Source organism: Pteropus alecto, unplaced genomic scaffold (assembly GCF_000325575.1).
Source record: "Pteropus alecto unplaced genomic scaffold, ASM32557v1 scaffold213, whole genome shotgun sequence".
Lineage (NCBI taxonomy): Eukaryota > Metazoa > Chordata > Mammalia > Chiroptera > Pteropodidae > Pteropus > Pteropus alecto.
The window spans coordinates 4,182,893-4,203,191 of NW_006434829.1; the positions used below are offsets into that span (position 1 = coordinate 4,182,893).

Below are 20,299 nucleotides of genomic sequence, written 5' to 3' on the forward strand. Positions count from 1 at the left end.
CCTCCTCCCCCCTTTCGCCACCCCCATGTCACTTTCCGTCTCTCTGAATCCGACTCCTCCGGGTCCCTCGTGTAAGTGGAGTCACACAGCACGTGTCCTTTCTGGGACTGGCTTATTTCATTGAGCATAATGTCCTCAAGATTCATCCAAGTTGCAGCATATGTCAGATTTCCTAACTGTTTAAGGCTGAGTAATAATACTCCACTGTATGTATACACACACTTTGTTTATCTGTTCATCTGTCGATGGGCATTTGGGTTGTTTCCGGGCCGGCGAGACGTGGACTTTGGCTTGCGTCTGGGTCGGGGACGATGACAGCCAACTGGGCTGAGAGGGCCCAGGGGTCCGGAGGCGTGAGCGGTGCCGTCTCTGAGCTGAGAGGCCCTGGATTTCTCTCTGCGCCTTGGTTTCTGCATCCAACGGGGGCAGCGACGCTCGCCTCTGGGGATGGCGTGTGGGTGCAGCGAAGGCTGGGTAGGAGGGTGGTTACGTGAACTGTCAGTCGCCCAGCGTGTATTGGCACAGGTGTGAGCGTTGGTGGCACCTGGCCTTCCTCCCACCTGGAGCTTCCTTGTGACTTCCCCTTGCCAGGAGTTTTCCCCCGACCCAGAGGTTCCAGAGCCAGCGCTGGGAGAGGGCGGTGGGTGTGTCCTGCCTCTGGGTGGCCTTATGAGTGCTCACTGACTCCCAGCCCGCAGCACCAGGACACAGGGCCTCCTGAAACACTGTCCCTGGCCAGGTCCCTTCCTTGGTGCTCCAGGAAATCGCAGCCAGGAGGATGACATGGGTGGCTGAGTCAGAGCCACAAGTCAGCCTGGAATTCGCCAGGTGTCACTTGCCTTCACGAGGCCGAGGACCTTTCGATGCGCACGAGAGCTGTGAGCTGATCTGGGAGAAGCTTTCCCGGGTCGGGCCAGTTCCATGCGCGGTGGTGCTTGGGAAGCCGTGGGAGACATTCCGTACCCGCCAGTTAAGGGGCTTAATGATTAACTCGGGGCTGGGTGGCTAGCTGACTGATGTAGCACCCATCAGGCTTTTGGGTCGCATTTTCTGTCCTTTTAAAATCAGCTGCAATATAGTTAAATCATACTAGGAATGTAGGTTGCAGCCCCTGCCAGAGGTTACAGATTAACTCGGAAGACAGGCTGAGAGTGACTGAGTTCTTGGGGCCTGTGTGTCAGGTCCTCACCTGCCCCCTGCAGTTACCCTGTCGCACGGATGAGAAAACCGAGACCCAAAGGCGAAAAGTCACTCTCCCGAGGGACACGGCTAATAGCTTCAAGTGCAGGTATTCCGGCTCCGAAGCGCCGGGCTCAACTGCCGTTTCAGACAGCTTGCCCTACGGGGACCCATTCAGGAGTGGAGCAGGCTTTCGAGAGCCCGCCTGGGAATCTAAGCATTATGTAAAGTGTGTGTGTACGTGTTTTTTTAAACAGGAGCCTCGTCCTCTGGGACCCTTGGGGAAGGAACGCTTCCTCCTCTCAAGGCCGAAGAGGGGCCTCGGGAGGCCTCAGGAAGGAGCTCCCCTGTGAAGGGACATTTGTGCCCCTAGGGCAGGGTGCTTTGTGCTGGCTGGCACTTGCCCGCAGGGAACCAGCCCATCCGTCCAGGGCCCCGTGGGCGACGGTCTCACGGACGCTCTGGGGAGACGGAAGGTGGTTCACGTGACGTCACCTGTGTCCCAGGCGTGCTGTCCCCCCTTCTCCTGGCTCCGGGGCTTCTCTTCGCCCCTTGGGCCGCTGAACTTTGCGGGGCCCCGTGCAGCTGGAGTGGAACAGACGGGGCTTTCAGGAGGTGGAGGTTTTATTTTTAGCCCCATAGCTTCAGTGTTTCTGTCACTCTGGAGATACTGGGCTGGGGCCCCCCAAGCTCCAGGCTTTTCCAGTGGTTCCCCTTCTCTGTGGAGACCTGTCGGTGCATGCGTGTGTGTGCGTGTGTGTGTGCATGTGTGTGCGTGTGTGTGTGTGTGTGCGCGCGTGTGCGTGTGTGTACGCAAGGCAGAGAGACAGAGACGTGCCCTATGACCTTGGGCAGGGCCGCTTCCCTTCCCTGGGACTTCCTTACCTGACGAGTTGGGATGATAATTAATTCCTGCCCTACCTGCCTCTGCATCCGGTGTCAGGTGACCTGGGCAGTCTTCGGGCTACAGAGAGGCCCCAGCGCTGTGTGCGTGCACGCGCCTGCGTCCATCCAGCCGTTGTTCCGATGACAGACGCCGTCCCCGGGGGTCTGGAGACGGTTCCCCTCCTTGTCTCGCTGCTTTTTCCTGTATTTGGGCTTCTCCGTTTGAAGGCGGAGAAAGAGGAGGTTGGCGGGAAAAGTATTCTAGTCCTTTCTCTCCACCTTCGTAAAAGATACACCGAAGGAGGTTGAAACCGCCCTCCCTTCCCACCACCTGTGCGTCGCCCTGCGGAGTTTATGAAAATCTTTTCCCTTCCGTCCTACGGTGGAGTCAGCGTCGCGCCTCCAGCGGGAACTGACACGTGGCACGTTAGCTCCGTCCCTACGGTGGGCGTAACTGAGGCTCCGAAAGGTCGAAGTATTTGTCCAGAGAGGCACAGCCGTGAGCCCCACACTGGGACTGGAACAGAATTCTCATGGCCCTACGAACAGCGTCCTCTCCGTGGCTCCGTACAGAACGCAGGCGACAAGGGACAGACGCCAGGGGTCGGCCGTCTCCTGTGGCACTTGCCCCTTCCGGCCCTTTAAAAGCTCAGGCTTGGCTATTATCCCCAGAATGGAAAATGGCAAGTGTTGCCGAGGCTGGGGAGAAACTGGAACCCTTGCACATCGATGGCAGGAACGCAAAAACGGTGCAGTCTACGGCCACGCCACCCTGAGCACGCCCGGTGTCTGATCTCGGAAGCTAAGCAGGGTCGGGCCTGGTGAGTACTTGGATGGGGGACCACCCAGGAAGACCAGGTGCTGGAGGCGTAAAAAATAAATAAAAAATAAGGGATTGTAAGCTGACAAGGTCCTTGCAGTCTGTGAGGTCAACCAAGGGTTGCCTCGCCTAAAATAAAAATTAAAAATAAAAAAAAGGTTAAGTAGAAAATAAAATGAACCCAACGGACAGGAGGGCTTTGAGGCAGAGGACATAAGGGCATTGGTAGAGTCCGGCGGGTCTGCAAATGGTTAAACGCAGAGTTACCAGCAGATGAGTCAGCAAACCAATGTGGTCTGTCCTCACAGCAGAACACCACCGGGCCGTAAAAAGGAAGGAGATTCCGACACAGGCCACAGCATGGAGGAACCTCGGCAACGTGGTGCCGAGTGAACGAAGCCAGTCGTAAGGGACAGTAGTGACTCCACTCACGTGAGGTGCCTGAGACAGGCAGATCCACCGAGACAGGAGGAGGATGGTGGGGGCCGGGGGCTGGGCTGCGGGGCTTCCGTGTGGGACGATGAAAACCTGGAAGTAGCAGCGATGGTTACACAGCGCTGTGAGGATCTTACTGCCACCGGATTGGACACTTCAACGTGATTCCAGTGGTAAAAAATGCCCCACAATCCCCGGCCTGCCTTGGCACCCCGAGTGGGTCTTGGGCTGGTCACACGTTGCCTCTGCTCTTGTGGAGCACCTTGCTGGCCCCGGACTTTGGGACAGGTCGCCGCACCTGCAGCTGGCCGAGGCCACCAGCTCAGCCACCAGCCTGCACCAGTCCTCAGTCCTCGTGCTCCTGGGGCGGGCATTCCCAGCCATTGACAGCGGGGTCTGGTGGTCGTGTGTGAATGACAGCTGTCTCTGTGGAGTGCTGTGCCCCTGACCTCGGTCATGGCCTTTTATGGTGCTCACTTGCTATCGACCAGTGGAAAGACAAATAGCTCTTCAGAGAGCAGATGCCATCGCCCTGGGCCCCGGCGTCCGTAGCTGCGAGACGAGGGGGAGATGGCTCGGGGTGCTGTGCCCCAGGGGTGGAGAGGGTGGCCCCTGTGGCTGAGGCCCATGCAGGCAGCCCGGGCCATGGAGCTGCCGTGGGGACTCGCAGGTCATGCTCTCTCTCCGAGCTCCTTCCTGTTTGGTTTAAGGGACACCAATGGTGCCCGGCACGGTGCCTGGTGCCTCACGGGGCTTCGTAAGCACTTGGACTGTCTTGTGTCTGGCCTGTGGGAAGCGCTGGGATCCTTGGTCCCCTCCAGCAAGGGGTACCAGGCTCCCAGATGTCCTGGGAGTGCAGGAGGGCGTGGCTGGCTGGCTGGCTAGGAGGAGGAGCACGTGACTGGGGCTGGGCTGGGTGCCATGCGATATTTGAGGGGTTCCAAATGGATGGAACCCAGTGTCCCCTCCCCTCGCAGCTTCCTGCTTTCTCACTGGTTTCCTGGGGCCGCGTCTTCCTCCCTCGCAGTTCCGGGGGCCGGAAGTCCACCTGTGGGCAGGGCTGGCTTCCCCTGGAGGTGCCGAGGGAGACTGTCCTCTCCCAGCTCCGGTGGTGGCCGTTTGTGAACTCGTGGACACATCGCTGCATCCCTGGCTCCGTCTTCGCGTGTGGTCTTCCCTCTGCGAGTGTCCGTGCGTCTCCCTCCTCTTCTGAAGGACACCGGTCATGAAGTCCAGGGCCCACCTTCTCCCCAGCATGACCTCAGCCTAACTAAGCACATCTGCAAAGACCCTGTTTCCAAATGAGGTCCCAGAAGGACATGAATTTCGGGGGTGTACCCTTCAATCCACGACAGTCTCTGTATTTGATGAGCGAGTGAGTGAATGAATGAATGAATGAATGACTATGAAAAGCCATCCCTGTGTGTCTGCTCAGGCATGTGGATACGGGAGGCCAGAGGCGGCTACAGGTGCATCCCCTCTTCCTGGCCAGCCCCCCGGCCCCTGGCCTCTACACCCTGCACCCCGCACTCTGGCCACCTCGTGACTCAGCCACACGATGTTCGTTACAGGGAAGTTACCACACACGGTGTGTCCCCCACTTCCTTCCACCCAGCACCTCAGAGCTCTCTTCGTTTCTCTCCCCCTCCTTCTGGCACCAAGAAGGGTGACAGGAGTGGCTCGGTGACCTTGGGCAAGTCAGCTCTCCTCTCTGAATCTCAGCCTCCATCTGTGAACGCAAGAAGCTGAATCAGTGCTCTACGATTATTTCTGTTTTACCGCCGAGAAGATGATGGGCCGGGACAGTGTACCCTTGGGCCCCATGTGGAGCAGTACTCAAATCCAGATGCCCCCGCTCCCAGCCTGTCCTTCGGTCCTCTGCCAACTCCTGCAGGAAGCCATCTGTGATTTATCTGACTCGTGTGGTTCCTTGAGTCCTCCTGTGCCTTTTGCGTGACATGAATTCACAAATACTAACTAGCCTGCCGTTCAGGTGGAATGCGCTTGTGTGTGTGTGTGTGTGTGTGTGTGTGTGTGTGTGCACGTATGCGTGCGCATGTGTGCCATTTTCTCCGTGGTCCTTTTCCCTCTGTTTCTGGAGCTATTTGGTCAGTGTCTCCCTCTGTGCTGCCCCAGTGTGGCACCCAGCACGAGGCTCACGACACTAGGTGGGGACCAGCCTCAGAAACACGAGCAGAGGTGTAAATACTAGGAGATCTACTAAAAGAAAAATAGAGAGGAGAAAAAAAAAGCATAGATGCTTTTAACAGATGCCAGCGAAGCATCTGACAGACGTCAACATCCATTACTCGTGAAGACAGAGATGGGGGGCGTAGGCTCAGATTTCAGCAGCGATGACGAGCGTCTCCGATCGGCAGCGACTTACTCCCGTTTTAATAGTGAAACGCGGTAGCAGCCTCTTTCAAAGTGTTTGAGGAGCCCAGAATGCTTCTGGGGATGGGTCGTAAAGGGGTTACGGGGCCAGACAGCGTCTAGCAGGTGCCGCTCCAAGAGGCAGCACCTTTCATGCCGGTTGCAAGACGAGCACACTCTCCCTCGTCGCTATTCGTCACTGCCCTAGATGGAGCCAGGAAATGGGCCAGGAAAGACGTGGGGCAGGGCTCTTAGGAAGGAGGGCGCCAAGTTAGTGTTTCGAAATGGGTGCGGCCTTCGTCTTAGGTTTTCAAAGCAGACACGCTGAAAACTAATTAGAAGTGATAAGATAGCATGGTGGCCGAGTTGCAAAATAAGTGTGCAACGGCCACGCTTTTCTGTGCGCTGGGGTGACCGGCGGCTCGCGGAGATGGGGAGCACCCCCTGTTTGCTCGGGTGCCGACAAACCGGCGGCCTTGCTTCCTGGTCAGGAAGGAGAGTAACACCCAACAGTCTTAAGCAGCCGCCAGCCTCTCTGCCTCCCTGGCCCCCCAAATCCTGGGAAAGGCAGGGACGATGGTGTCACATCTGCAGATCGTTCCAGAACTCCTCCAAGGTCAGGACAAAGCTGTTTCTCGCCACGCAATGCCTTCCTCACAGGTGTGTCTGAGGAACCTCTGAGAAGGCCTCGGACATACCTGTGCACCACTCGGCTGCCATCACCAAGGCCGGGTGGCCGTTATTTTAAGCTTAGCACCAAGCCCTGACGATGGGTGCAGTTTGAAGAGGGATGGACCTCAGCGCACTGTCCGAGACGGGCTCTCGGCATTACCCTTGGCTCTGTCGCGGGTCCCTGCTCTGGCATCTCCGAGGCCGCCGTGTCGAGTGGGAATTGGATTCCGGTGAGAACAGTCCGGTGGTCGGAAGTACGTCATGAGCTCCAGCCACGTCCCCGTCCCCGTGTGAGCAAACCTCGTGAACCAGCCCTTCGCCTTCCTTTAGTAAGTGTCCTGACCTTTCTCGAAGGCGTCTCTTTCAATAAACAGTGAACACTAGATGTAATTCAGACTTTTAGAAATCGCGGAGTCGTTCAGCTGCCTGGGGCTGCGAGCTGCAGACGGAGTCGTGATGTCACCAACAGAGCCGTCCCGGGAGGCCTCGGGAGAGCTGGATGGGGTGCGTCGGCCAGACTGTGGTTCCCCAGAATTCCTTTTTCAGTAGCCTGCCTTTCGTTTCTTTTCCTTCTCCGTCCTCAGGGTGGCTTTGCTACCGTTATTATTATTATTTGCCTCGTTTTAACCATAGTTGTTTGTGTGACCACCCGGCAGGGGGAACGCTCTGTAACTTTCTGAAGGCCGAAGACCTTGGGCTTTGTGACAGCTTTTTCCTTGATGCCCAGTGGCCTCGCTCTGCTGCTCCGCCCGCTTCTAAATGGTCAAGGTCACTGCTGGCCTTCCAGCTGGGTCTGGAGGTCGACAGGGGAAGAATTAGGGCCTCATAGGCTTCAGTTCCCAAGTTGGGATGATTTTTAAGATCCCCGGAGAGCTCTTAAAAATGGTAGTGACTCGCTGGAGTGCAATGGCTTTCTGAACTTTAGCGTTCTTTAGGAATCTGTAGTTCACAAAGTTAAAAGGTAGACTGTAAGGCGGCAGATACATTAAAAATATCTTAGAGTTGTTTGGACTGCCTATTATTTCCTTCGCTTTCTGCTATTCCGAAAGAAACGTTAGTTATTAACATTTAAATTTTAGAAACTTTAGTTAAACTTTTGGCATTGACTTATCATTACCTTTCGTGGCACGCATCTTCCTCGTGTGTTACTGAGTTCACTTTTTCTATCTAGAGCTCGACGATCGATCAGCTTCTGTTTCCGCTTGTTTTCCCCGACGACTCAAGACTCACGGCATTGTAGAACTCAAAGAACGTTATTTTTCAAATGCTGTTCTTCACTATTCATTCACTTCATTTGCTCACTCATTCTTCCATTTGCTTAAAAAAAAAACAAACCAAAACACCCAGAAAGTTATATGTGATATTACACCTGACATTGGCAAAGTTTTAAAGATAGATACAAATACATAAATAAATAAACAAGCAAATAAAGAAAGAAAGAAAGATAGATACAGTCCTTGATTTATGGAACTTACAGGCTCCTAGGTGACCATTCAGCAACACAGTAATAAAATAGATAATAAAGATCCTATTTGATATGAAAAACATTGTTTCGATGAGGAGCACATTATACTGGGCACCAAATTACAAAGAGTCGACAGGTAAGGATTTCTTAGGACCCTCGTGTTCAGGCTCCGCCCTGCAGACAGTTACAGTAGCCTGCGGCCTCCCCCCGCCCCCCTCTGTTGCAGGTTGCTAGTTTTTGTGTGTCTGTGCTCTTTCAGGGAGGTTTTCCGCATATATGAATATGTATTACTTTTTGGAAAAAAAAACAACAACACATGAATGGCTGCCAACCATTGTGCACCTGCTTATTTGACTTAACGATTCAGGAATCCTGGAGGCGGCCGGCCCTCTGTCGGCCCATTTGGGTGGCTGGGTCTCTGATGATGGGCTTAGCATTTGGCTGCTCCGTCATTTGTTAAACCGGTTCCCTCTGCATGGAGGTTTGGATTTTAATAGCAGGAAATTGGAAGGCAGCGGTGCCGGAGTGAGTGTGCTGGTTCGTAGGTTTCCGTGCAAATGCACTCATCTCCATGGGATAATTCCCAGAAGCAGAATGGCTGGGTCATGGGGTGTTTTCCTTTTATTTTCGATAGCCTTTCGATAGCCGTTGCCAAACTGATCTCCATGTGCGTCTGCCGGTTTACACCCCCACTTACGACGAGAGTGCGAGGCGGTGGTTTTTAACCTCAAAACCCCAGGCAAGGAAGAGCTTTTAAGTAAAATGAAAATCTGGAGAAAACTGTGTGAGTGCCTACCACAAAGGGCAGCTCCTGCAGGGTTCCTGGCACAGCCAGGTAAGAACCTTCCAGAGGTGGTGGCCTGGAAGGTTCCCTCCCAGTCAGGGTGGGGGGCAGCGGCTGCCTCGTCCCCTCTCTCGGTCAGCTCGTCCTTCACCAAGTGTTTGAGAAGCACCGGAACCTTTAAAATCACAGCAGGACTTGTAAAGTTACAAAATTAGTTTGCCAAGTAAGGGCATTATTTTTAAGGCACTGCCGTTCACAGGCGTCACCGGGGCCTGGGGGGTGGGTATGGTTGGGGGGTGGTTTAGTGTGTAAGGGGCACGGGGTTTCGTTGGGGAAGGTGAAAGGTTGTGGAGGTGGCTGCTGGTGATGGCCGCACAGCACTATGAGTGTCTCTAATGCCACTAACCTGTGCATTTGAAATTGGCCACGACAGTAAAATGTTATGTGACGTATACTTAACCACACTGCGTAGAAAAGCTAACAATTCACTGTAGCCGTCCTGTCACGAACGAAGGGACACCAAGAAATGGGAAAGACCTAATCTAGGACTAAAAAGAGAAAAAGCAGGGCTTTTTGAACAGCTCGCTCCATTCCCCTTTCGCCTTGAGCCTGCAAGGGCCTGGTGGTGCCGGCCTTGACCTGCTCCTTGGGGTGTGCGAGACGTTAAGGGCTGGAGATAAGAAGGAGCTTGGGCTGGGCCTGCAGGGGCTCTGTGGTCCCCAAAAAGAACCGGTCCCTGTCCCAGGAGGCCTGGGGCTAACCCACGTCCCGAGCCCCGGGCCCACCCGGCCGTCTCATTTCTCCGCGTTTAAGCGCCATGCCTGTCCTTGGCCTGCCGCGGGGTGTTTTCTGAGCCTGACATGAGCGCAATGAGCGGTGACCTGGGAGCAGTGTTTTGTCACCATATTCCTACATCCCCAGGGGTCAGGTAACTTTTGCAAAAAGACCATCCGCCCAGCCCCATCTAGAAGCAGGTAAAGGGAGCAGATGTCTGTTTGAAATGACTTGGCTCAGAGCGGACAGCTCAGCAGGTGCAGAGATGTCACCTAGGCCTCTGCATGGCCACCTGGCCTCCCCGAGGTTCTGGGTATGCGGCCAGTGAAAATTGTCTTCCCAAACCGTAATCCTTGGCAGGCAGCTCAGGCCGCTGTCTCAGTGCTTTTAGAGGGTGTGGATGTGCCCACTGTCACACAGCCAGGGTGGCCTCTGACTCGCTTCATGGTCCTCCCTCCACGTGTAGACTCTGTGGTCCTCATTGTGCTTGCAGACAGAGAAGCACCAGTCCTAGGAAAGAACCTTATTCCCAGTCCACAGAGACCCCTGAGCTCATGGCCATTGGGGCAGGAAGTCACTTTGAGCCACATGGCCTCATCCCTCTCGTTTCCTTGGCAAAACACAGATTCCAGAAGGCGAGGTAGACAGCCCGCACCGGAACCCGATCCGTGTGCTGCCCAGGCATAGGACAGTCTGTCTGGGGCACTTCACATCTTAGAGGCTGCCTGTTACAAAGGGAACTCATATCTGTGGTTCACAGTTGATGGAAACACGACCGGCCTCCCGTACGGGCACACCCCGCCGAAGGCCCTCGTCAGAGCGTCAAGGGCCAAGCAAACGTGTGTGAAAAGTTTCCGTTTGACTCACAGTTGTCAAGAAGGTGACATGACTCGCCACAGTCACAGGGCAGCAGGCGTGGGCTTCTCATTTAAAGAAAACTGCTACTTTTGAACAGGCTCCAAATGGAACTTTTTTGCGTTTACGGAAGTTAAGAAAATAACTATAAAACAATTTGCCCAACACCCCAAATTTAAAAAAAAAAAAAAGGAAAAGGAAAAAATTTAACGTCAACCCAGAAAAAAAAAAAATCTCCGTTTTCAGCCTGGTATCGGAGCTCAGCCAAGCCATGCAGACAGAAGGAAGAAGAAATTCTCACTGAGGCACGGTTAGGTCACCATCGTCCACCTGTTGGGAGCTGTAATACCGCATCCTCGTCCCTGCCTCCTCCGGAGCGTGGCAAAGCCTACGCAGAAGTGGCTTCAGACTCCTGCGGACTGTGCTGAATTTGCCCCTGGGACTTCCAGGCCGTCCCACACGATCACCGGAGAGGTCCCCAGGTGGCCGGGGAGTCGGAGCTGTCTTGCCAAGTGAGGTCACGTTTGGAACGCTCGTGTCCTAAAGAGATCCTTGATAAAGGCCCAGACCGGGCAGAGCAGAGGCGGGCACACGAGAGCTCTGCTCCCGACCCGCGGCTGCCCGAGGCTGGCAGGGGGCACAGGCCGGGGTCCCACAGTCGGGAGTGTGACGGGGATGCTGCCTGAACCCCTGAGCTGTCCCCCGTCAGTGCTAAGGCACAGTGCTCGTGGACGGGCCATGTGTTCCACAATCCTTGCTGCATCTAGTAGCCAGATGGTCTAAACAACCCGTCAATGGTGCAGTGTGTAAATATTTCCCGTCATTATCATGGCGCTGCCGTGTTGGCATCAGCAGCATGAAGAATTACTCTGAAGAATTACTCAAGAGCCCGTCCGGCCGCGGGCAGGGCTGCAAAGCTGGCTCTGCCCCACGGAGGGAGCAGCCCCCAGGGCAAGCCTGGGGTTCCTCCAGCTGCCTCCTGCTCAGACACGGCGACTGGGGAGCATTCCCTTTGCGCTCTTAGCAAAGACAAAGATCGTTTCTCATCATGAGCCGATGTGATGTTTCTCACCATTGGCGAGAGCTCTGTGGCCAAGCATGTTTCCCTTTTTGCTTTGCCTACCAGGAAGCACATGGCTAAGATTTTTTTTTTTTTTTTTTTTACTCATTTGCTTGTGGATCGTCCTCAGTTACGGGTATCGGTGTAGGTTCTTTCCTTCCTTTGTGGTTTCTTCTCTTGATTCATCTAGTTATTTTTGGGAGGTGAACCTATGTCGTAAGGTTTTTGGAAGCAGGTGGTATGAATAATATGAAGAAGCTCCTGGGCTTAGTGTGCGATTGCAGGGTGCAGAGCTGGTCCAATCTCCCTGAATTATCAACTAGACTTCCGGTGCCCAGAGGGCCAAGATTAGGCCTTAGGCCTGATTTTCCCATTTATCTCTCCCACATATGACGTGTAGTGACAGTTTGGTGACTGTATTAGTTAAGGTAAGTAATGCTAGCTGCTACTAGCTACTGCAACAAACAATCCCTTAATCTCAGTGGCTTATCACAGTAAGGGCTTGTTCTCACTCTTGTCATAGCTGAATTGGATGCTCTGGGGGTGACTCTGTGCAGTGTGAATCGGGGGGTTCAGGATCCTTTCCTGTTGTATCTGCCATCCCCTGGGGCTCCCTTGGGGTCCTCCACTGAATCCCAGCCACGAAGCATCACAGGGGCCATTTGGGGGGCCAGGCCTGGAAGGCATGTACGTCCCTCTACTCAGAGAGCTAGTCACACAGCCCCACTTGAATCCAGGGGCTAAAATGCAATTTAGGCAGAGGAAACTGGACCAAGCCAGACCGCCCCGGGGACATGTCATGGAATGAATGAACGAATCCACGAGAGGCGGGAGGGGGGCTCCGAGCCGGCCTTGTGGATCTGCGTGCCAGTCGTCTGGACGCGGTTCAGTGTTGTGGATTCCGTGTCACTGGTCCCCTCTGCCAAAACTGCAGGCCTGCAGAATGCTGGAGCTGAATGGAGAGGGTTTTGTTTTGTTTCGTTTCGTTCTGAGATCGACTTCCTCACTGTACAGACGGGGAAACTGAGGCCTAGAGTGGGAACTGAGTTGCCCAGAGTCAGCCAGCTGGGCCCTGGTCTCAGCCCCACCTCGCTGCACATAGGGACCCCCACCGATATCTGCCCACCGTCTACGGATCTCCGCTCTGGATGGGATGATGGAGAGTCGAGTGACAGCTCGAGTCCGTCAGCTGGTGGCCTGGCTGCTCTGTCGGATCATCGAAGTCCCCCAGCCTCACGGCAGCTGTTCGAAACTCAGCACGAGGCTTGATTTCCGCATTCGTTCCACTGGGATTTAGGGAGCGGAAAATGAGTCTCTTCCCCAGCCTCGCTCGGGCACTGACTTCCCTTAGCGACTCGCATGTGAGAGTGTGAAAGGGATTCCCCCCAAACCCCTTAGAAATTCAGTTACCTGTCACCGCAACCAGGTAGCCCCAAACGTAGCGGCTTAAGACACCCTTTTATTTATTTGCCCACGATGCGGCAATCTGGGCAGGGCTCGGTGGAGGCAGCCTGACCGAAGAGGAGAGATGCATTTCCAAAGTGTCCCCACTCCCGTGGCCGGCATCCGGGGCCAGCCCTTGGCTGTGTCAGTGGGGGCTGCTGGCTGGGCATCGGTTCCCCTCGGGCTTCTGACGGCTCCGTGACCCCCGGGGTGTTGGGTCCTTCCATGGCAGGAAAACACAGAAGCATTCCGGGAGCCCCCTCCATCACTGTCTTTTTTTAAAATTTAATATTTTTAGTGTAGTAAAAGTACGCATAACGTAAATGGTACTACTGTGACCCTTTATAAGCGCACAGCTCAGTGGCGTCCAGCACGCTCACATGGTCGTGCAAACCATCACCAACATTCACCACCAGACTCTATTCGTCTAGTTGAACTGAAACTCTGCGCCCCATTAAATGCCAGCTCCCGGCCACCTGCCCCCAGCCCCCACCATTCTACTTCCTGTCTCTATGAATTTGACTCATCTGGGTCCCTCAGATAAACAGTCATACAGTGTCTGTCCTTTCGTGTCTGGCTTATTTCACTTAGCCTAATGGCCCTCAGGGTTCATCCATGTGACAGAATTTTTCACCTTTTTAGGGCCGCCTCATATTCCTTTGTAGAGCTCGACCGCGCTCTCCTGTCGATGGACACGAGGGCTGTCTCTGCCTTTTGCTGCTGTGACATGGCTATGGGGCCGTCTGTCTGAATCAGCCGTGCTAAGGCGTGGGTCCGAACCGGGCACAGCATTGTTTTCACACCATTCTGTTGGTTAAAACAGGTCGCAGGGCCAGACTGGCTTTAACGGGAGGGGATGCCAGAAGGCCTTGGCTCACTGGGGGGCCATCAAAGTAACTGTCTCTCTCAACCACTCTGAGAAAAGTTCTTTGCAGAAGAGGCCGAGCGGACCCCCTCCTGCACACCCATGTGAGGCCTGGCTGCGCCCTGGAACACCCAGGTTCCCATGGCCCTGGCTTTCGGAGGCGAGGTTCTGCTGGGGAAGCTCCGGCCAGACCCCAGCTGTCCCCTCCCCTGGGGAGGCAGCCCTGTTCGCTGTCTGTCTCGTATGGCTAATGGCTGTGCCTCTTATTACATAATCTGTTATTCTGTGCAGCACCAGGCCCTGGTTACTTGTCAAAAGTTTCTAAAAGCCAGCTGTATCAGCTCCAGGCAACTGCAGGAGCCGCCTCTCCCTCATAGTATTAGTCACTCTGTACTTAGCTAAATTTAACTTTTTATCATCCAAATGATATTTTTGTGGGCTTAGGATTTTACATAATGCTACCAACTGCTGCAGGCTAAGAATTTCTCCTTTTTGTTAGGCGTGCGTGTGTGTGTGCGTGTGTGTGTGTTGGGTGTTTTCCTCCATGAACTTTTGCACGCTCAAGGAAGCATGGCTCCGTTTCTCTTCCTCGTTCTGCTCTCCCGGGCCTGGGCTTTCTTCTTCAGCCTCTGCTTTGCCATTTGCCAGCTGGGGGGAAAAACGCTCCCGACAGCTCCCTAATGGCCCTGCTAATGTTCCCCTCCTCCCTGGAGGCCTCTCCACTTCGAAGGTCTCCAAGGGTTTCTTGCTGCCTCTAACAGGCTTCACGGAGGGAGAAGCCGTGCTCCAGAGTAGAGTGTCTGTTGAGAAAGCAGAGAGAAAGATCCAGAAGCGGGGTAGGGACAAGAAGTGAGAAATCCAGCCGGCTGGCCCCAGGTAGGGGGTCCAAGGTGCCTGTGGGAGAGCAGGTGCAGGGAACTCGGCCCGTCTGCTCCATTGGGAGAGTTCCGGGCTGTGGGAGGCAGAGCGGGGAGACCTGGCCTCTCCTTGGGGAGGAGCCTGGAGCAGCCCCAGGGGACGTGGGGATGCAACTCAGCCAGCTGGACTTCCTGCGAGCTGCTCAGAAATGCTGGCTCGCTGGGCTCGCCCAGGGGTCTCGTGCGTTCTCCACTATAGCTGCGTGTGGGAGGTACCCGCCCCCATTTTGCAGACGGGGGACTGAGGGTCAGGCCCGGGGTGCGGCCGCAGTCCCTCACGGCCTCAGCCAGCACAGCGCTTACCGTGTCCAGGCCTGGCGCGCAGCTCCACTCCGTCTCGCTAGCTCCCGGGCTCCTCGTGGCAAGTCCGTGAAGCAGGTGCTGGTTGTCAGCGCCCTGAGTCCCAGGGAGGAGGTCAAGCCACAGGTTAAGCTGCTCGAGGCCGCAAAGCCGAGAGATGCAGAGCCAGACCCCTGCTCTCAGCCACCATGTCCCCTCTTCTCCGCCAAAGGGACTTCCTGGGGGCGCGCACAGCAGCGGGCTGGGCCCTGTGCTCTTCGCGAAGCATTCCCAGGCCGATTCTGGTCGCCAGGCTTCCGCCCTGCCAGCTGACTTTAGAATAAAGCACGATGTCTGTGTTCGGGTGTCTGCGTTCGGGCTGCGTCTGGGGAATTAACCAGAAACGGGTATTGGCCGCAGGGGAGAGGATTAGGCGCCAGGGAACAGGGATAAGAGAGGCTCACTCTCGCCCTGCACCCTTTTCATCTTTTCAAAAACGCAGATGTGTCATTTGTTTTAAATTATTTTATTAAAAAATTAGGAACTCCCAGGTATATACCCGAAGGAACTGAAAACATACGTCCACCCAAAAACCCAGGCGTGCGTGTTCGTTAGCAGCGCTGTTCGTGAGAGCCAAAACGTGGGAACGCACCAAGCGTCCATCAACAGCCGAGGGAGAAGCGAACGCAGTCTCTCCAGACTGGACGATGAGTCGGCCATGAGCAGGATCGAAGCCCCGACACCCGCGACCACGTGGACGAGCCTCGAAGCCGCGATGCTGAGTGAGAGAGGCCGGATGCACAGGGCCACGTGTCATGTGCGCCCACTGGTGTGAAATGTCCGGAACAGGGACACGCCCAGGACAGAAAGCAGACGGCGTTGCAGACGGTGTTCGTGGGGGCTGAGGGAGGGGGCGTGGGCGTGACTGCCAATGGGGATGGGTGTCTCTTTGGGGTGATAGAAACGTTATGGAACTAGGTAGCGGTGACGATTGCACAACTTTGTGAATGGACTAAATGCCTCTGAACCGTATACTTCAAAAGGGCGAATTCTGTGGTCTGTGAATTATGTCCCTAAGAAGCAAAAAATGAGCAGCCACGCCTCCAGATGGGGCCGCAGGCGTGCAGCCCTGGCCTGTGGCCAGCGACCTGGCCGGATTGCTCCGGTGCCGCGACCATCCGCATCGTCCCTCTTGGCTGGTTCTTTCGCCACCTGTCCCATGGTCTCCATGTCAACAGAGAACGGAGACAACAGTGATGTTTAACTTCAGCCGCACTGCCCACGTGTTTGGAGCTTATGCTTTCATCCAGGGCCAGCTTGAGACATGCGGACGTCTGGGCAAGCCAGCAATTTGGCACCCCATCCAAATGGTATTCTTTAAGGGTTTGTTTGACATTTATTTAGTGAGGATAAGGAGAGACTGATATCCTATTAATAGAAATTGCACGGAGAAACGGATCCACTTGCTAATTCGCGTCCGCGGCCGGAAAAAAAGGCTCAGGGATTCGAAACATTTTCAGGAAAGCGATGGGGACGTCTCTCGTCCATGTCTCCCGAGGTTGGTTTTATTTTTTTGTTTGTTTGTCCCCGTCCCTGCCACATCACCAATTTTCCAAATCACGTAAGAAGCGTATTGAAGATTTGGATTTACAGCTTTCAAGGAGAGGATCTAATGTATAATATGATGACGCTACCACGTAATACTGTATTGTACTGTATCAGTGAAATTTGCTGGCAGTAGAACTTGTGTTCTCACCCCCCTCCCCCAAAAGGGTACATATGTCAGATGACGGATGTGTTAATTAACTAGATGGGACGAATCCTGTGCCGTCCCAATGTATACGTCTACCAAATCGTCGCGTCGTACACTTTAAATGAATTACAATTTTATTTGTCAATTATACGGCAGTAAAACTGGGGGGAGAGGAAACGTAAGGGAATAAAATGTCTCTTTTTTGTTTCTGCTAAACAGCAACACACATGCATTATTTAGTTTCAGAACCACCTCCCCCCCCGACAAATCCCGCAGCTGCAGGGAAGCTCGGCCGTGCACGCGTGCATGCCACAAATCTCAGCTCGGAGTTGTGTTTCAGCGGAAGGGGCTGGGCTCATCTGCCCTCCCATTGTGTGTGGGGTCACTGGAAGGAGGGGGTCACCTGGCGGCGTCTTCCCAGTTCATCCCAGCCATATTTTGCCTCCTGCCGCAGCTCTGTTCCCCAAGCAGCTGCCTCAGCTCGTTAAGCTGACCCTGCATTCACTTTTTGGATTTTAAATGCTCTTTTGTCAGTAAAATAATTTCCCCCACAGTGCACTTCTCTGTAAGGAACACATGTTTGCACATTTTTTCTCTGGGGGGGGGGGGTTGGTCCCCGCAGTTCTCGGTTCTGCCAGGTGTGAGTCACAGTTGACCTTCTCACCCAGGCGGGGCGGTGGGGGGGGGGCGGCCTGCAAACTCCTGGTCACCATGGGCTGGTGTCACCATGGTGCATCCCTAACCTTTAGAATGGGGAGACTTACAGGGACCTCACGGAAGGGTTGGAGAGGTCATGACAAAAGCTCAGAGGCAGAATGCACGCCGCGTGGAGAGCTATGGGTTTGGGTGGAACGCAGAGCGAGGAGCTGGGGGAGCTGGTGTGCCCAGCCGGGGGCTAGACCCTGGGACGCCAGGCCACTTTGTTCGTTGGGGGTCCAGCGTGTGAAGTGGGGGGCACGTGCAGCTGTGGACAGGTGCAGGGCCAAGGGGGGGCCTCAGCCCCCTGCGGGTCTGCTCCCAGGGAGTGTTCGGAGTTGGCCGTGACTCCCCGGAGCGTGGGATTGCACGGGGCGGGGGCGTGTGAGGAGCCGGTCTCCAGCGGCCGCACCTCCCCCTGCCGAGCCGTCCTCCTTCTCACCTCCCCAGTGAGTCTCCCTCCTCTCAACTCTGACTCTGTGTCCACTGCGAGATTCCTCTTGCGTTAGCTCTGTCAAGACCGCTAGCCTCTGGCAGCCTCAGGCTGGTACCGCAGAGCCCAGGCCTGGCCAGGCCCTGGAGGAGGGCTGCTCGGGAACAATCCCGGCTCCCACAGGCTGGCCCTCTGGGATGCCTCCTGGGCTGCAGACTGCTCCCTGGGCTCAGATGCGGGTCCTGGGGATGCGTCAGACAAACAGGGCTGTGTGTTGAGCTGCAGTTGTGGGCTACAGCTCTCTCAGTGGGAGCCCAAGGTTGGGGGTGGGGGTGGCCTTCGGCCTTCGAGGTGCCTGGGAATTTTCTGTCCTCTCATGGGCTGATTGCTCCTGGGGTCCCTGGAAATCCATGTCTCTGCCTTTTCAGTTTGGTTGAGTACTGAGTACTCGTCTCTGGCCTCTGGGCGTCTGATGGAGGTGGGCTCCAGCCACACACTGTCCACCTGCAGGGGCTTGATGGGAGGATGAGAGCCAGTCATTTGCATCACAGCCCCACGATGCTGACCTTGACTTTGCCTGGGGCACTGGGATGCTTCCTTCTACTGGGCAGCTTTCCCCAACCCTTCTACCAACCTCCCCCAAGCAGCCTGAGGCCCTGCAGTCCCAAAGTGCTCTGAGCTGCACTTCTGAGATAAGAAAGCTGGCCGTGTGTGCTGGGGGTGAGGGCTCTGCTTCCCTGACCCAGAGCACAGGGAGCCCTGGGAAGTGTCTCATGCTGCAGCCTCCACAAACGCACCCCGGACTGCGTCCCTCTGTCAGACAAGGGTCCTGCAGCTGGGCATCCCGTCCTGTCCTCTGGGCACATCTGGATTTCTGGTCTCCCAGTTGGGTTGGCGCCGAATAATTAGAGCGACCAGGTGTCCGACCTCCTCCCCACTGGGCTTCTCCCTGCAGGATGCTGGCACGTGGGTCCTGGGCCCTGACACCCTTCTGGGTGCCTAGCAAGCCGAGCCACCTCCTTCCTCCTGCAGCAGGACATGGAGGGGACCCTTCTGATGCAGACCGCAGGCGAGGCCTGCCCCGCAGCTCTGGAGTTTGGGGGTACAGGGGCTCCGTTGCCGGCTCCTTCCTCCGTAAACATCTGACTTTATCCGATGGACGCGGGCTTGGCCTTTCTTAATCCATCCTGCTTCTTGCAAACACTGGCAGCTCTGCACTAAGTAGGAAGGACTGATGTTTGGTCTGGGTCGCCATAGACCCAGACACAGTCCCACCTGGTTGCTCCCCCCCACCCAGGGCGCCCTGGTGCCTCCCCAGCCCCCGACGACGGGACCGGACGGGAGTAGCTTTGGGGCTCCCCGGCCTCCGTGGTGGGCAGGGGCTGAGCGTGATGAGCGTGACGAGCCGTGGTCAGCGACGTGGACGCAACCACATGTGTGTTTTCACGTGACCGTCTCCCTACCTCAGAAACTGCGTCCGGGCCCGGGGTGACCGAGGCCCTCTGCCGAGTCAGCGCTGGGCCGGGGACCGGAGGATGGATCGCCGGTGCCCGTGTGTTCTTCCTCGCTTACGGGCCGGAGCGCTGGGTCCTTCCGGGCCTCCTGGCTGTCCTGTTCCGTTTCGTGTCCCCAGCCTCAGGCGCAGGCCTTGCCTTGTCCCTCGTGTCACGCAAGGCCTTTGGTGGGGATACCAGGTGGGGTGATGTCGTTTCCTCTCTAAGCCCTGTCGTAGACGTCTCTCCGGATACTGACCGGCTACTTCGAGCTTTGTGGGCGCACAGGGTGCATCTAGCGAGGGACCCGGGGAAACCCACCTGACAGGGCGAAGAGGGGGCGCTGGGAGATGAGCACCCCCAGTTTCCGCTCCGTCCACCTGGGCCGCGGGCTGCACACATGCTGGCTTCGCCGAGCACATGACGACCTGTGCAGGAGCCATATGGCCCCATTTCACACCAGGAAGCCAAGGCTTGGAGAGGCCAAGTGTCTGGCTCACGGTCACACGGCTCATCAGTGCCAGGGTCGGACCCCAAGTCCAGACCCCAAAGGACATGGCATGACTTTCCAAACTCGGCCGGGACCACCCCATGGGACGGGGCCAGGCCCAGCCCTGCCTTGCGGTCTGGCTGCGGGAGGGTCCTTTCCCGCCTCTGGGCACCCCAGTGTTCCCCAGAGAACAGCAGGGCAGACAGGGCCTCAGGTGCATCGCCCTGCTGCGTCTCCACGCTTCCTTCTGTGAGTGCTCCTCCTGCGAGGGCTCCTCCTGTGAGTGCTCCTCCCGTGAGTGCTGTGTCTGAGTGCTCCTTCCGTGAGTGTTCCTCCCATGAGTGCTCCTCCTGTGAGTGCTCCATCTGTGAGTGTTCCTCCTGTGAGTGCTCCGTCTGAGTGCTCCTCGTGTGAGTGCTCCATCTGTGAGTGCTCCTCCTGTGAGTGCTCCGTCTGTGAGTGCTCCTCCCGTGAGTGCTCCTTCTTTTCCGTCGCTGTGGCCCCAGGTGCTAAGAAAGGAGATGCTGTGCTGTGTGTTTTGCTGCGTTTTCATTCGCCCGCCCAGGAGTCTCAGCCGCGGGGGTGGCGGGCACCCAGCCCTGACTCCCAGCCCCTCCAGGCCACCTGC

The 20,299-nt window shown here is 55.9% G+C and overlaps 1 protein-coding gene and 1 pseudogene across 7 annotated transcripts in view; both read left to right on the forward strand.

Annotated features, from left to right (window-relative positions):
- The window catches only part of PITPNM2 (phosphatidylinositol transfer protein membrane associated 2), a 122,291-nt gene that overhangs the window by 8,948 nt on the left and 93,044 nt on the right, over positions 1 to 20,299 (forward strand). Inside the window, exon 1 of one of the 7 annotated variants that reach the window (XM_025045553.1) lies at positions 3,475 to 3,492. The exons of the other annotated variants lie outside the window; for them this stretch is intronic. The gene's annotated coding sequence lies outside the window, so the exon portion shown is untranslated. Of the gene's footprint in view, positions 1 to 3,474; positions 3,493 to 20,299 lie in introns of those variants that run through there. 7 annotated transcript variants of the gene reach the window in all.
- Positions 2,819 to 2,934, forward strand: LOC112478427 (annotated as a pseudogene).